Source organism: Pseudophryne corroboree, chromosome 3, assembly GCF_028390025.1.
Source record: "Pseudophryne corroboree isolate aPseCor3 chromosome 3, aPseCor3.hap2, whole genome shotgun sequence".
NCBI lineage: Eukaryota > Metazoa > Chordata > Amphibia > Anura > Myobatrachidae > Pseudophryne > Pseudophryne corroboree.
Genome location: NC_086446.1, coordinates 117,236,579 through 117,248,269, shown reverse-complemented (window position 1 = coordinate 117,248,269; position 11,691 = coordinate 117,236,579). Strand labels below are relative to the sequence as shown.

General features: G+C 41.8%; 27 non-coding genes and 25 pseudogenes across 27 annotated transcripts; all 52 read left to right on the top strand.

Moving 5' to 3' along the window:
• The first annotated feature begins 7 nt into the window (after positions 1–7).
• Positions 8–126, top strand: LOC135068490 (5S ribosomal RNA). The gene has a single exon (XR_010254690.1). It is a non-coding gene; the product is annotated as a 5S ribosomal RNA (ribosomal RNA).
• Positions 127–233: 107 nt separating this feature from the next.
• Positions 234–352, top strand: LOC135060824 (5S ribosomal RNA). Its single transcript, XR_010247218.1, has one exon. It is a non-coding gene; the product is annotated as a 5S ribosomal RNA (ribosomal RNA).
• Positions 353–459: 107 nt separating this feature from the next.
• On the top strand, positions 460–578 carry LOC135070428 (5S ribosomal RNA). Its single transcript, XR_010256593.1, has one exon. It is a non-coding gene; the product is annotated as a 5S ribosomal RNA (ribosomal RNA).
• A 107-nt stretch (positions 579–685) lies between these two features.
• Positions 686–804, top strand: LOC135069427 (5S ribosomal RNA). Its single transcript, XR_010255608.1, has one exon. It is a non-coding gene; the product is annotated as a 5S ribosomal RNA (ribosomal RNA).
• A 107-nt stretch (positions 805–911) lies between these two features.
• LOC135067230 (5S ribosomal RNA) lies at positions 912–1,030 on the top strand. The gene has a single exon (XR_010253451.1). It is a non-coding gene; the product is annotated as a 5S ribosomal RNA (ribosomal RNA).
• Positions 1,031–1,137: 107 nt separating this feature from the next.
• LOC134894864 (5S ribosomal RNA) lies at positions 1,138–1,256 on the top strand (annotated as a pseudogene).
• A 107-nt stretch (positions 1,257–1,363) lies between these two features.
• On the top strand, positions 1,364–1,482 carry LOC134892101 (5S ribosomal RNA; annotated as a pseudogene).
• A 107-nt stretch (positions 1,483–1,589) lies between these two features.
• On the top strand, positions 1,590–1,708 carry LOC134884361 (5S ribosomal RNA). Its single transcript, XR_010168511.1, has one exon. It is a non-coding gene; the product is annotated as a 5S ribosomal RNA (ribosomal RNA).
• Positions 1,709–1,815: 107 nt separating this feature from the next.
• Positions 1,816–1,934, top strand: LOC134893425 (5S ribosomal RNA; annotated as a pseudogene).
• Positions 1,935–2,041: 107 nt separating this feature from the next.
• Positions 2,042–2,160, top strand: LOC134887467 (5S ribosomal RNA; annotated as a pseudogene).
• A 107-nt stretch (positions 2,161–2,267) lies between these two features.
• On the top strand, positions 2,268–2,386 carry LOC134886562 (5S ribosomal RNA). Its single transcript, XR_010170643.1, has one exon. It is a non-coding gene; the product is annotated as a 5S ribosomal RNA (ribosomal RNA).
• A 107-nt stretch (positions 2,387–2,493) lies between these two features.
• LOC135066632 (5S ribosomal RNA) lies at positions 2,494–2,612 on the top strand. The gene has a single exon (XR_010252875.1). It is a non-coding gene; the product is annotated as a 5S ribosomal RNA (ribosomal RNA).
• A 107-nt stretch (positions 2,613–2,719) lies between these two features.
• Positions 2,720–2,838, top strand: LOC135059153 (5S ribosomal RNA). The gene has a single exon (XR_010245567.1). It is a non-coding gene; the product is annotated as a 5S ribosomal RNA (ribosomal RNA).
• Positions 2,839–2,945: 107 nt separating this feature from the next.
• On the top strand, positions 2,946–3,064 carry LOC134887434 (5S ribosomal RNA; annotated as a pseudogene).
• Positions 3,065–3,171: 107 nt separating this feature from the next.
• On the top strand, positions 3,172–3,290 carry LOC135062831 (5S ribosomal RNA). Its single transcript, XR_010249173.1, has one exon. It is a non-coding gene; the product is annotated as a 5S ribosomal RNA (ribosomal RNA).
• Positions 3,291–3,398: 108 nt separating this feature from the next.
• LOC134893045 (5S ribosomal RNA) lies at positions 3,399–3,517 on the top strand (annotated as a pseudogene).
• Positions 3,518–3,624: 107 nt separating this feature from the next.
• On the top strand, positions 3,625–3,743 carry LOC135066318 (5S ribosomal RNA). Its single transcript, XR_010252568.1, has one exon. It is a non-coding gene; the product is annotated as a 5S ribosomal RNA (ribosomal RNA).
• Positions 3,744–3,850: 107 nt separating this feature from the next.
• On the top strand, positions 3,851–3,969 carry LOC134894363 (5S ribosomal RNA; annotated as a pseudogene).
• A 107-nt stretch (positions 3,970–4,076) lies between these two features.
• On the top strand, positions 4,077–4,195 carry LOC135069783 (5S ribosomal RNA). Its single transcript, XR_010255965.1, has one exon. It is a non-coding gene; the product is annotated as a 5S ribosomal RNA (ribosomal RNA).
• A 107-nt stretch (positions 4,196–4,302) lies between these two features.
• LOC135062325 (5S ribosomal RNA) lies at positions 4,303–4,421 on the top strand. The gene has a single exon (XR_010248678.1). It is a non-coding gene; the product is annotated as a 5S ribosomal RNA (ribosomal RNA).
• Positions 4,422–4,528: 107 nt separating this feature from the next.
• Positions 4,529–4,647, top strand: LOC134894646 (5S ribosomal RNA; annotated as a pseudogene).
• A 107-nt stretch (positions 4,648–4,754) lies between these two features.
• LOC134884289 (5S ribosomal RNA) lies at positions 4,755–4,873 on the top strand. The gene has a single exon (XR_010168441.1). It is a non-coding gene; the product is annotated as a 5S ribosomal RNA (ribosomal RNA).
• A 107-nt stretch (positions 4,874–4,980) lies between these two features.
• LOC135061860 (5S ribosomal RNA) lies at positions 4,981–5,099 on the top strand. Its single transcript, XR_010248228.1, has one exon. It is a non-coding gene; the product is annotated as a 5S ribosomal RNA (ribosomal RNA).
• A 107-nt stretch (positions 5,100–5,206) lies between these two features.
• Positions 5,207–5,325, top strand: LOC134890243 (5S ribosomal RNA; annotated as a pseudogene).
• Positions 5,326–5,432: 107 nt separating this feature from the next.
• Positions 5,433–5,551, top strand: LOC134895650 (5S ribosomal RNA; annotated as a pseudogene).
• Positions 5,552–5,658: 107 nt separating this feature from the next.
• On the top strand, positions 5,659–5,777 carry LOC134888285 (5S ribosomal RNA; annotated as a pseudogene).
• Positions 5,778–5,884: 107 nt separating this feature from the next.
• Positions 5,885–6,003, top strand: LOC134893587 (5S ribosomal RNA; annotated as a pseudogene).
• Positions 6,004–6,110: 107 nt separating this feature from the next.
• On the top strand, positions 6,111–6,229 carry LOC135062324 (5S ribosomal RNA). Its single transcript, XR_010248677.1, has one exon. It is a non-coding gene; the product is annotated as a 5S ribosomal RNA (ribosomal RNA).
• Positions 6,230–6,336: 107 nt separating this feature from the next.
• On the top strand, positions 6,337–6,455 carry LOC134894645 (5S ribosomal RNA; annotated as a pseudogene).
• A 107-nt stretch (positions 6,456–6,562) lies between these two features.
• On the top strand, positions 6,563–6,681 carry LOC135067229 (5S ribosomal RNA). The gene has a single exon (XR_010253450.1). It is a non-coding gene; the product is annotated as a 5S ribosomal RNA (ribosomal RNA).
• A 107-nt stretch (positions 6,682–6,788) lies between these two features.
• LOC134894863 (5S ribosomal RNA) lies at positions 6,789–6,907 on the top strand (annotated as a pseudogene).
• A 107-nt stretch (positions 6,908–7,014) lies between these two features.
• Positions 7,015–7,133, top strand: LOC134892100 (5S ribosomal RNA; annotated as a pseudogene).
• Positions 7,134–7,240: 107 nt separating this feature from the next.
• Positions 7,241–7,359, top strand: LOC135066666 (5S ribosomal RNA). The gene has a single exon (XR_010252907.1). It is a non-coding gene; the product is annotated as a 5S ribosomal RNA (ribosomal RNA).
• A 107-nt stretch (positions 7,360–7,466) lies between these two features.
• Positions 7,467–7,585, top strand: LOC134893424 (5S ribosomal RNA; annotated as a pseudogene).
• Positions 7,586–7,692: 107 nt separating this feature from the next.
• Positions 7,693–7,811, top strand: LOC134887466 (5S ribosomal RNA; annotated as a pseudogene).
• A 107-nt stretch (positions 7,812–7,918) lies between these two features.
• LOC134886561 (5S ribosomal RNA) lies at positions 7,919–8,037 on the top strand. The gene has a single exon (XR_010170642.1). It is a non-coding gene; the product is annotated as a 5S ribosomal RNA (ribosomal RNA).
• A 107-nt stretch (positions 8,038–8,144) lies between these two features.
• On the top strand, positions 8,145–8,263 carry LOC135066631 (5S ribosomal RNA). The gene has a single exon (XR_010252874.1). It is a non-coding gene; the product is annotated as a 5S ribosomal RNA (ribosomal RNA).
• A 107-nt stretch (positions 8,264–8,370) lies between these two features.
• On the top strand, positions 8,371–8,489 carry LOC135059152 (5S ribosomal RNA). The gene has a single exon (XR_010245566.1). It is a non-coding gene; the product is annotated as a 5S ribosomal RNA (ribosomal RNA).
• A 107-nt stretch (positions 8,490–8,596) lies between these two features.
• Positions 8,597–8,715, top strand: LOC134887433 (5S ribosomal RNA; annotated as a pseudogene).
• Positions 8,716–8,822: 107 nt separating this feature from the next.
• LOC135062830 (5S ribosomal RNA) lies at positions 8,823–8,941 on the top strand. The gene has a single exon (XR_010249172.1). It is a non-coding gene; the product is annotated as a 5S ribosomal RNA (ribosomal RNA).
• Positions 8,942–9,049: 108 nt separating this feature from the next.
• LOC134893043 (5S ribosomal RNA) lies at positions 9,050–9,168 on the top strand (annotated as a pseudogene).
• Positions 9,169–9,275: 107 nt separating this feature from the next.
• LOC135066315 (5S ribosomal RNA) lies at positions 9,276–9,394 on the top strand. The gene has a single exon (XR_010252566.1). It is a non-coding gene; the product is annotated as a 5S ribosomal RNA (ribosomal RNA).
• A 107-nt stretch (positions 9,395–9,501) lies between these two features.
• Positions 9,502–9,620, top strand: LOC134894362 (5S ribosomal RNA; annotated as a pseudogene).
• A 107-nt stretch (positions 9,621–9,727) lies between these two features.
• LOC135069781 (5S ribosomal RNA) lies at positions 9,728–9,846 on the top strand. The gene has a single exon (XR_010255963.1). It is a non-coding gene; the product is annotated as a 5S ribosomal RNA (ribosomal RNA).
• Positions 9,847–9,953: 107 nt separating this feature from the next.
• On the top strand, positions 9,954–10,072 carry LOC135062323 (5S ribosomal RNA). Its single transcript, XR_010248676.1, has one exon. It is a non-coding gene; the product is annotated as a 5S ribosomal RNA (ribosomal RNA).
• A 107-nt stretch (positions 10,073–10,179) lies between these two features.
• On the top strand, positions 10,180–10,298 carry LOC134894644 (5S ribosomal RNA; annotated as a pseudogene).
• A 107-nt stretch (positions 10,299–10,405) lies between these two features.
• LOC134884287 (5S ribosomal RNA) lies at positions 10,406–10,524 on the top strand. The gene has a single exon (XR_010168439.1). It is a non-coding gene; the product is annotated as a 5S ribosomal RNA (ribosomal RNA).
• Positions 10,525–10,631: 107 nt separating this feature from the next.
• Positions 10,632–10,750, top strand: LOC135061858 (5S ribosomal RNA). The gene has a single exon (XR_010248226.1). It is a non-coding gene; the product is annotated as a 5S ribosomal RNA (ribosomal RNA).
• Positions 10,751–10,857: 107 nt separating this feature from the next.
• LOC134889141 (5S ribosomal RNA) lies at positions 10,858–10,976 on the top strand (annotated as a pseudogene).
• Positions 10,977–11,083: 107 nt separating this feature from the next.
• LOC134895649 (5S ribosomal RNA) lies at positions 11,084–11,202 on the top strand (annotated as a pseudogene).
• A 107-nt stretch (positions 11,203–11,309) lies between these two features.
• LOC134888284 (5S ribosomal RNA) lies at positions 11,310–11,428 on the top strand (annotated as a pseudogene).
• Positions 11,429–11,535: 107 nt separating this feature from the next.
• LOC134893586 (5S ribosomal RNA) lies at positions 11,536–11,654 on the top strand (annotated as a pseudogene).
• Positions 11,655–11,691: the final 37 nt, after the last annotated feature.

The window sequence follows — 11,691 nt, the reverse complement described above, 5'->3', positions numbered from 1 at the left end:
AAAGCTCATCTACAGCCACACCACACTGGATACACCCAATCTCATCTGATCTTGAAAGCTAAGCAGTGTTGGGCCTGGTTAGTACTTGGATGGGAGACCACCTGGGAATACAAGGTTCTGTAGATATTTTTATACTGCCAACACCGTTCTGTTGATGCATTCCATTTTCAAACGTATTCATTTATGAACCAGTAGTTAGAAGTAGAAAAGATCTAACAGAAACCCCACAGCTCATCTACAGCCACACCACACTGGATACACCCAATCTCATCTGATCTTAGAAGCTAAGCAGTGTTGGGCCTGGTTAGTACTTGGATGGGAGACCACCTGGGAATACAAGGTGCTGTAGATATTTTTATACTGCCAACAACGTTCTGTTGATGCATTCCATTTTCAAACGTATTCATTTATGAACCAGTAGTTAGAAGTAGAAAAGTTCTAACAGAAACCACAAAGCTCATCTACAGCCACACCACACTGGATACGCCCAATCTCATCTGATCTTGGAAGCTAAGCAGTGTTGGGCCTGGTTAGCACTTAGATGGGAGACCACCTGGGAATACAAGGTGCTGTAGATATTTTTATACTGCCAACACCGTTCTGTTGATGCATTCCATTTTCAAACGTATTCATTAATGAACCAGTAGTTAGAAGTAGAAAAGTTCTAACAGAAACCACAAAGGTCATCTACAGCCACACCACACTGGGTACGCCCAATCTCATCTGATATTGGAAGCTAAGCAGTGTTGGGCCTGGTTAGTACTTGGATGGGAGACCACCTGGGAATACAAGGTGCTGTAGATATTTTTATACTGCCAACACCGTTCTGTTGATGCATTCCATTTTCAAACTTATTCATTTATGAACCAGTAGTTAGAAGTAGAAAAGTTCTAACAGAAACCACAAAGCTCATCTACAGCCACTCCACACTGGATACGCCCAATCTCATCAGATCTTGGAAGCTAAGCAGTGTTGGGCCTGGTTCGTACTTGGATGGGAGACCACCTGGGAATACAAGGTGCTGTAGATATTTTTATACTGCCAACACCGTTCTGTTGATGCATTCCATTTTCAAACGTATTCATTTATGAACCAGTAGTTAGAAGTAGAAAAGTTCTAACAGAAACCACAAAGGTCATCTACAGCCACACCACACTGAGTACGCCCAATCTCATCTGATATTGGAAGCTAAGCAGTGTTGGGCCTGGTTAGTACTTGGATAGGAGACAACCTGGGAATACAATGTGCTGTAGATATTTTTATACTGCCAACACCGTTCTGTTGATGCATTCCATTTTCAAATGTATTCATTTATGAACCAGTAGTTAGAAGTAGAAAAGTTCTAACAGAAACCACAAAGCTCATCTACAGCCACACCACACTGGATACGCCCAATCTCATCTGATCTTGGCAGCTTAGCAGTGTTGTGCCTGGTTAGTACTTGGATGGGAGACCATCTGGGAATACAAGGTGCTGTAGATATTTTTATACTGCCAACACCGTTCTGTTGATGCATTCCATTTTCAAACGTATTAATTTATGAACCAGTAGTTAGAAGTAGAAAAGTTCTAACAGAAACCACAAAGCTCATCTACAGCCACACCACACTGGATACACCCAAGCTCATCTGATCTTGGAAGCAAAGCAGTGTTGGGCCTGGTTAGTACTTGGATGGGAGACCAACTGGGAATACAAGGTGCTGTAGATACTTTTATACTGCCAACACCGTTCTGTTGATGCATTCCATTTTCAAACGTATTCATTTATGAACCAGTAGTAAGAAGTAGAAAAGTTCTAACAGAAACCACAAAGCTCATCTACAGCCAAGCCACATTGGATACGCCCAATCTCATCTGATCTTGGTAGCTAAGCAGTGTTTGGCCTGGTTAGTACTTGGATGGGATACCACCTGGGAATGCAAGGTGCTGTAGATATTTTTATACTGCCAACACCGTTCTGTTGATGCATTCCATTTTCAAACGTATTCATTTATGAACCAGTAGTTAGAAGTAGAAAAGTTCTAACAGAAACCACAAAGCTCATCTACAGTCACACCACACTGGATACGCCCAATCTCATCTGATCTTGGAATCTAAGCAGTGTTGGGCCTGGTTAGTAGTTGGATGGGAGACCACCTGGGAATACAAGGTGCTGTAGATATTTTTATACTGCCAACACCGTTCTGTTGATGCATTCCATTTTCAAACGTGCTCATTTATGAACCAGTAGTTAGAAGTAGAAAAGTTCTAACAGAAACCACAAAGCTCATCTACAGCCACACCACACTGGATACGCCCAATCTCATCTGATCTTGGAAGCTAAGCAGTGTTGGGCCTGGTTAGTACTTGGATGGGAGAGCACCTTGGAATACAAGGTGCTGTAGATATTTTTTTACTGCCAACACCGTTCTGTTGATGTTTTCCATTTTCAAATGTATTAATTTATGAACCAGTAGTTAGAAGTAGAAAAGTTCTAACAGAAACCACAAAGCTCATCTACAGCCACACCACACTGGATACGCTCAATCTCATCTGATCTTGGAAGCTAAGCAGTGTTGGGCCTGGTTAGTACTTGGATGGTAGACCACCTGGGAATACAAGGTGCTGTAGATATTTTTATACTGCCAACACCGTTCTGTTGATGCATTCCATTTTCAAACGTACTCATTTATGAACCAGTAGTTAGAAGTAGAAAAGTTCTAACAAAAACCACAAAGCTCATCTACAGCCACACCACACTGGATATGCCCAATCTCATCTGATCTTGGAAGCTAAGCAGTGTTGGGCCTGGTTAGTACTTGGATGGGAGACCACCTGGGAATACAAGGTGCTGTAGATATTTTTATACTGCCAACACCATTCTGTTGATGCATTCCATTTTCAAACGTATTCATTTATGAACCTGTAGTTAGAAGTAGAAAAGTTCTAACAGTAACCATTAAACTCATCTACAGCCATACCACATTGGATATGCCCAATCTCATCTGATCTTGGAAGCTAAGCAGTGTTGGACCTGGTTAGTACTTGGAAGGGAGCCCACCTGGGAATACAAGGTGCTGTAGATATTTTTATACTGCCAACACCGTTCTGTTGATGCATTCCATTTTCAAACGTATTCATTTATGAACCAGTAGTTAGAAGTAGAAAAGTTCTAACAGAAACCACAAAGCTCATCTACAGCCACACCACACTGGATACGCCCAATCTCATCTGATTTTGGAAGCTAAGCAGTGTTGGGCCTGGTTAGTACTTGGATGGGAGACCACCTGGGAATACAAGGTGCTGTAGATATTTTTATACTGCCAACACCGTTCTGTTGATGCATTCCATTTTCAAACGTATTCATTTATGAACCAGTAGTTAGAAGTAAAAAAAGTTCTAACAGAAACCACAAAGCTCATCTACAGTCACAGCACACTGGATACGCCCAATCTCATCTGATCTTGGAATCTAAGCAGTGTTGGGCCTGGTTAGTAGTTGGATGGGAGACCACCTGGGAATACAAGGTGCTGTAGATATTTTTATACTGCCAACACCGTTCTGTTGATGCATTCCATTTTCAAACGTACTCATTTATGAACCAGTAGTTAGAAGTAGAAAAGTTCTAACAGAAACCACAAAGCTCATCTACAGCCACACCACACTGGATACGCCCAATCTCATCTGATCTTGGAAGCTTAGCAGTGTTGGGCCTGGTTAGTACTTGGATGGGAGACCACCTGGGAATACAAGGTGCTGTAGATATTTTTATACTGCCAACACCGTTCTGTTGATGCATTCCATTTTCAAACGTACTCATTTATGAACCAGTAGTTAGAAGTAGAAAAGTTCTAACAGAAACCACAAAGCTCATCTACAGCCACACCACACTGGATACGCCCAATCTCATCTGATCTTGGAAGCTTAGCAGTGTAGGGCCTGGTTAGTACTTGGATGGGAGACAACCTGGGAATACAATGTGCTGTAGATATTTTTATACTGCCAACACCGTTCTGTTGATGCATTCCATTTTCAAATGTATTCATTTATGAACCAGTAGTTAGAAGTAGAAAAGTTCTAACAGAAACCACAAAGCTCATCTACAGCCACACCACACTGGATACGCCCAATCTCATCTGATCTTGGCAGCTTAGCAGTGTTGGGCCTGGTTAGTACTTGGATGGGAGACCACCTGGGAATACAAGGTGCTGTAGATATTTTTATACTGCCAACACCGTTCTGTTGATGCATTCCATTTTCAAATGTATTCATTTATGAACCAGTAGTTAGAAGTAGAAAAGTTCTAACAGAAATCACAAAGCTCATGTACAGCCACACCACACTGGATACACCCAATCTCATCTGATCTTGGAAGCTAAGCAGTGTTGGGCCTGGTTAGTACTCGGATGGGAGACCACCTGGGAATACAAGGTGCTGTAGATATTTTTATACTGCCAACACCGTTCTGTTGATGCATTCCATTTTCAAACGTGTTCATTTATGAACCAGTAGTTAGAAGTAGAAAAGTTCTAACAGAAACCACAAAGCTCGTCTACATCCAAACCACACTGGGTACGCCCAATCTCATCTGATATTGGAAGCTAAGCAGTGTTGGGCCTGGTTAGTACTTGGATGGGAGACCACCTGGGAATACAAGGTTCTGTAGATATTTTTATACTGCCAACACCGTTCTGTTGATGCATTCCATTTTCAAACGAATTCATTTATGAACCAGTAGTTAGAAGTAGAAAAGATCTAACAGAAACCACAAAGCTCATCTACAGCCACACCACACTGGATACACCCAATCTCATCTGATCTTGGAAGCTAAGCAGTGTTGGGCCTGGTTAGTGCTTGGATGGGAGACCACCTGGGAATACAAGGTTCTGTAGATATTTTTATACTGCCAACACCGTTCTGTTGATGCATTCCATTTTCAAACGTATTCATTTATGAACCAGTAGTTAGAAGTAGAAAAGATCTAACAGAAACCCCACAGCTCATCTACAGCCACACCACACTGGATACGCCCAATCTCATCTGATCTTGGAAGCTAAGCAGTGTTGGGCCTGGTTAGTAGTTGGATGGGAGACCACCTGGGAATACAAGGTGCTGTAGATATTTTTATACTGCCAACAACGTTCTGTTGATGCATTCCATTTTCAAACGTATTCATTTATGAACCAGTAGTTAGAAGTAGAAAAGTTCTAACAGAAACCACAAAGCTCATCTACAGCCACACCACACTGGATACGCCCAATCTCATCTGATCTTAGAAGCTAAGCAGTGTTGGGCCTGGTTAGCACTTAGATGGGAGACCACCTGGGAATACAAGGTGCTGTAGATATTTTTATACTGCCAACACCGTTCTGTTGATGCATTCCATTTTCAAACGTATTCATTTATGAACCAGTAGTTAGAAGTAGAAAAGTTCTAACAGAAACCACAAAGCTCATCTACATCCAAACCACACTGGATACGCCCAATCTCATCTGATCTTGGAAGCTAAGCAGTGTTGTTCCTGGTTAGTACTTGGATGGGAGAGCACCTGGGAATACAAGGTGCTGTAGATATTTTTATACTGCCAACACCGTTCTGTTGATGCATTCCATTTTCAAACGTATTCATTTATGAACCAGTAGTTAGAAGTAGAAAAGTTCTAACAGAAACCACAAAGCTCATCTACAGCCACACCACACTGGATACGCCCAATCTCATCTGATCTTGGAAACTAAGCAGTGTTGTGCCTGGTTAGTACTTGGATGGGAGACCACCTGGGAATACAAGGTGCTGTAGATATTTTAATACTGCCAACACCGTTCTGTTGATGCATTCCATTTTCAAACGTATTCATTTATGAACCAGTAGTTAGAAGTAGAAAAGTTCTAACAGAAACCACAAAGGTCATCTACAGCCACACCACACTGAGTACGCCCAATCTCATCTGATATTGGAAGCTAAGCAGTGTTGGGCCTGGTTAGTACTTGGATAGGAGACCACCTGGGAATACAATGTGCTGTAGATATTTTTATACTGCCAACACCGTTCTGTTGATGCATTCCATTTTCAAATGTATTCATTTATGAACCAGTAGTTAGAAGTAGAAAAGTTCTAACAGAAATCACAAAGCTCATGTACAGCCACACCACACTGGATACACCCAATCTCATCTGATCTTGGAAGCTAAGCAGTGTTGGGCCTGGTTAGTACTCGGATGGGAGACCACCTGGGAATACAAGGTGCTGTAGATATTTTTATACTGCCAACACCGTTCTGTTGATGCATTCCATTTTCAAACGTGTTCATTTATGAACCAGTAGTTAGAAGTAGAAAAGTTCTAACAGAAACCACAAAGCTCGTCTACATCCAAACCACACTGGGTACGCCCAATCTCATCTGATATTGGAAGCTAAGCAGTGTTGGGCCTGGTTAGTACTTGGATGGGAGACCACCTGGGAATACAAGGTTCTGTAGATATTTTTATACTGCCAACACCGTTCTGTTGATGCATTCCATTTTCAAACTTATTCATTTATGAACCAGTAGTTAGAAGTAGAAAAGTTCTAACAGAAACCACAAAGCTCATCTACAGCCACTCCACACTGGATACGCCCAATCTCATCAGATCTTGGAAGCTAAGCAGTGTTGGGCCTGGTTCGTACTTGGATGGGAGACCACCTGGGAATACAAGGTGCTGTAGATATTTTTATACTGCCAACACCGTTCTGTTGATGCATTCCATTTTCAAACGTATTCATTTATGAACCAGTAGTTAGAAGTAGAAAAGTTCTAACAGAAACCACAAAGGTCATCTACAGCCACACCACACTGAGTACGCCCAATCTCATCTGATATTGGAAGCTAAGCAGTGTTGGGCCTGGTTAGTACTTGGATAGGAGACAACCTGGGAATACAATGTGCTGTAGATATTTTTATACTGCCAACACCGTTCTGTTGATGCATTCCATTTTCAAATGTATTCATTTATGAACCAGTAGTTAGAAGTAGAAAAGTTCTAACAGAAACCACAAAGCTCATCTACAGCCACACCACACTGGATACGCCCAATCTCATCTGATCTTGGCAGCTTAGCAGTGTTGTGCCTGGTTAGTACTTGGATGGGAGACCATCTGGGAATACAAGGTGCTGTAGATATTTTTATACTGCCAACACCGTTCTGTTGATGCATTCCATTTTCAAACGTATTAATTTATGAACCAGTAGTTAGAAGTAGAAAAGTTCTAACAGAAACCACAAAGCTCATCTACAGCCACACCACACTGGATACACCCAAGCTCATCTGATCTTGGAAGCAAAGCAGTGTTGGGCCTGGTTAGTACTTGGATGGGAGACCACCTGGGAATACAAGGTGCTGTAGATACTTTTATACTGCCAACACCGTTCTGTTGATGCATTCCATTTTCAAACGTATTCATTTATGAACCAGTAGTAAGAAGTAGAAAAGTTCTAACAGAAACCACAAAGCTCATCTACAGCCAAGCCACATTGGATACGCCCAATCTCATCTGATCTTGGTAGCTAAGCAGTGTTTGGCCTGGTTAGTACTTGGATGGGATACCACCTGGGAATGCAAGGTGCTGTAGATATTTTTATACTGCCAACACCGTTCTGTTGATGCATTCCATTTTCAAACGTATTCATTTATGAACCAGTAGTTAGAAGTAGAAAAGTTCTAACAGAAACCACAAAGCTCATCTACAGTCACACCACACTGGATACGCCCAATCTCATCTGATCTTGGAATCTAAGCAGTGTTGGGCCTGGTTAGTAGTTGGATGGGAGACCACCTGGGAATACAAGGTGCTGTAGATATTTTTATACTGCCAACACCGTTCTGTTGATGCATTCCATTTTCAAACGTGCTCATTTATGAACCAGTAGTTAGAAGTAGAAAAGTTCTAACAGAAACCACAAAGCTCATCTACAGCCACACCACACTGGATACGCCCAATCTCATCTGATCTTGGAAGCTAAGCAGTGTTGGGCCTGGTTAGTACTTGGATGGGAGAGCACCTTGGAATACAAGGTGCTGTAGATATTTTTTTACTGCCAACACCGTTCTGTTGATGTTTTCCATTTTCAAATGTATTAATTTATGAACCAGTAGTTAGAAGTAGAAAAGTTCTAACAGAAACCACAAAGCTCATCTACAGCCACACCACACTGGATACGCTCAATCTCATCTGATCTTGGAAGCTAAGCAGTGTTGGGCCTGGTTAGTACTTGGATGGTAGACCACCTGGGAATACAAGGTGCTGTAGATATTTTTATACTGCCAACACCGTTCTGTTGATGCATTCCATTTTCAAACGTACTCATTTATGAACCAGTAGTTAGAAGTAGAAAAGTTCTAACAAAAACCACAAAGCTCATCTACAGCCACACCACACTGGATATGCCCAATCTCATCTGATCTTGGAAGCTAAGCAGTGTTGGGCCTGGTTAGTACTTGGATGGGAGACCACCTGGGAATACAAGGTGCTGTAGATATTTTTATACTGCCAACACCATTCTGTTGATGCATTCCATTTTCAAACGTATTCATTTATGAACCTGTAGTTAGAAGTAGAAAAGTTCTAACAGTAACCATTAAACTCATCTACAGCCATACCACATTGGATATGCCCAATCTCATCTGATCTTGGAAGCTAAGCAGTGTTGGACCTGGTTAGTACTTGGAAGGGAGCCCACCTGGGAATACAAGGTGCTGTAGATATTTTTATACTGCCAACACCGTTCTGTTGATGCATTCCATTTTCAAACGTATTCATTTATGAACCAGTAGTTAGAAGTAGAAAAGTTCTAACAGAAACCACAAAGCTCATCTACAGCCACACCACACTGGATACGCCCAATCTCATCTGATTTTGGAAGCTAAGCAGTGTTGGGCCTGGTTAGTACTTGGATGGGAGACCACCTGGGAATACAAGGTGCTGTAGATATTTTTATACTGCCAACACCGTTCTGTTGATGCATTCCATTTTCAAACGTATTCATTTATGAACCAGTAGTTAGAAGTAAAAAAAGTTCTAACAGAAACCACAAAGCTCATCTACAGTCACAGCACACTGGATACGCCCAATCTCATCTGATCTTGGAATCTAAGCAGTGTTGGGCCTGGTTAGTAGTTGGATGGGAGACCACCTGGGAATACAAGGTGCTGTAGATATTTTTATACTGCCAACACCGTTCTGTTGATGCATTCCATTTTCAAACGTACTCATTTATGAACCAGTAGTTAGAAGTAGAAAAGTTCTAACAGAAACCACAAAGCTCATCTACAGCCACACCACACTGGATACGCCCAATCTCATCTGATCTTGGAAGCTTAGCAGTGTTGGGCCTGGTTAGTACTTGGATGGGAGACCACCTGGGAATACAAGGTGCTGTAGATATTTTTATACTGCCAACACCGTTCTGTTGATGCATTCCATTTTCAAACGTACTCATTTATGAACCAGTAGTTAGAAGTAGAAAAGTTCTAACAGAAACCACAAAGCTCATCTACAGCCACACCACACTGGATACGCCCAATCTCATCTGATCTTGGAAGCTTAGCAGTGTAGGGCCTGGTTAGTACTTGGATGGGAGACAACCTGGGAATACAATGTGCTGTAGATATTTTTATACTGCCAACACCGTTCTGTTGATGCATTCCATTTTCAAATGTATTCATTTATGAACCAGTAGTTAGAAGTAGAAAAGTTCTAACAGAAACCACAAAGCTCATCTACAGCCACACCACACTGGATACGCCCAATCTCATCTGATCTTGGCAGCTTAGCAGTGTTGGGCCTGGTTAGTACTTGGATGGGAGACCACCTGGGAATACAAGGTGCTGTAGATATTTTTATACTGCCAACACCGTTCTGTTGATGCATTCCATTTTCAAATGTATTCATTTATGAACCAGTAGTTAGAAGTAGAAAAGTTCTAACAGAAATCACAAAGCTCATGTACAGCCACACCACACTGGATACACCCAATCTCATCTGATCTTGGAAGCTAAGCAGTGTTGGGCCTGGTTAGTACTCGGATGGGAGACCACCTGGGAATACAAGGTGCTGTAGATATTTTTATACTGCCAACACCGTTCTGTTGATGCATTCCATTTTCAAACGTGTTCATTTATGAACCAGTAGTTAGAAGTAGAAAAGTTCTAACAGAAACCACAAAGCTCGTCTACATCCAAACCACACTGGGTACGCCCAATCTCATCTGATATTGGAAGCTAAGCAGTGTTGGGCCTGGTTAGTACTTGGATGGGAGACCACCTGGGAATACAAGGTTCTGTAGATATTTTTATACTGCCAACACCGTTCTGTTGATGCATTCCATTTTCAAACGAATTCATTTATGAACCAGTAGTTAGAAGTAGAAAAGATCTAACAGAAACCACAAAGCTCATCTACAGCCACACCACACTGGATACACCCAATCTCATCTGATCTTGGAAGCTAAGCAGTGTTGGGCCTGGTTAGTGCTTGGATGGGAGACCACCTGGGAATACAAGGTTCTGTAGATATTTTTATACTGCCAACACCGTTCTGTTGATGCATTCCATTTTCAAACGTATTCATTTATGAACCAGTAGTTAGAAGTAGAAAAGATCTAACAGAAACCCCACAGCTCATCTACAGCCACACCACACTGGATACGCCCAATCTCATCTGATCTTGGAAGCTAAGCAGTGTTGGGCCTGGTTAGTAGTTGGATGGGAGACCACCTGGGAATACAAGGTGCTGTAGATATTTTTATACTGCCAACAACGTTCTGTTGATGCATTCCATTTTCAAACGTATTCATTTATGAACCAGTAGTTAGAAGTAGAAAAGTTCTAACAGAAACCACAAAGCTCATCTACAGCCACACCACACTGGATACGCCCAATCTCATCTGATCTTAGAAGCTAAGCAGTGTTGGGCCTGGTTAGCACTTAGATGGGAGACCACCTGGGAATACGAGGTGCTGTAGATATTTTTATACTGCCAACACCGTTCTGTTGATGCATTCCATTTTCAAACGTATTCATTTATGAACCAGTAGTTAGAAGTAGAAAAGTTCTAACAGAAACCACAAAGCTCATCTACATCCAAACCACACTGGATACGCCCAATCTCATCTGATCTTGGAAGCTAAGCAGTGTTGTTCCTGGTTAGTACTTGGATGGGAGAGCACCTGGGAATACAAGGTGCTGTAGATATTTTTATACTGCCAACACCGTTCTGTTGATGCATTCCATTTTCAAACGTATTCATTTATGAACCAGTAGTTAGAAGTAGAAAAGTTCTAACAGAAACCACAAAGCTCATCTACAGCCACACCACACTGGATACGCCCAATCTCATCTGATCTTGGAAACTAAGCAGTGTTGTGCCTGGTTAGTACTTGGATGGGAGACCACCTGGGAATACAAGGTGCTGTAGATATTTTAATACTGCCAACACCGTTCTGTTGATGCATTCCATTTTCAAACGTATTCATTTATGAACCAGTAGTTAGAAGTAGAAAAGTTCTAACAGAAACCACAAAGGTCATCTACAGCCACACCACACTGAGTACGCCCAATCTCATCTGATATTGGAAGCTAAGCAGTGTTGGGCCTGGTTAGTACTTGGATAGGAGACCACCTGGGAATACAATGTGCTGTAGATATTTTTATACTGCCAACACCGTTCTGTTGATGCATTCC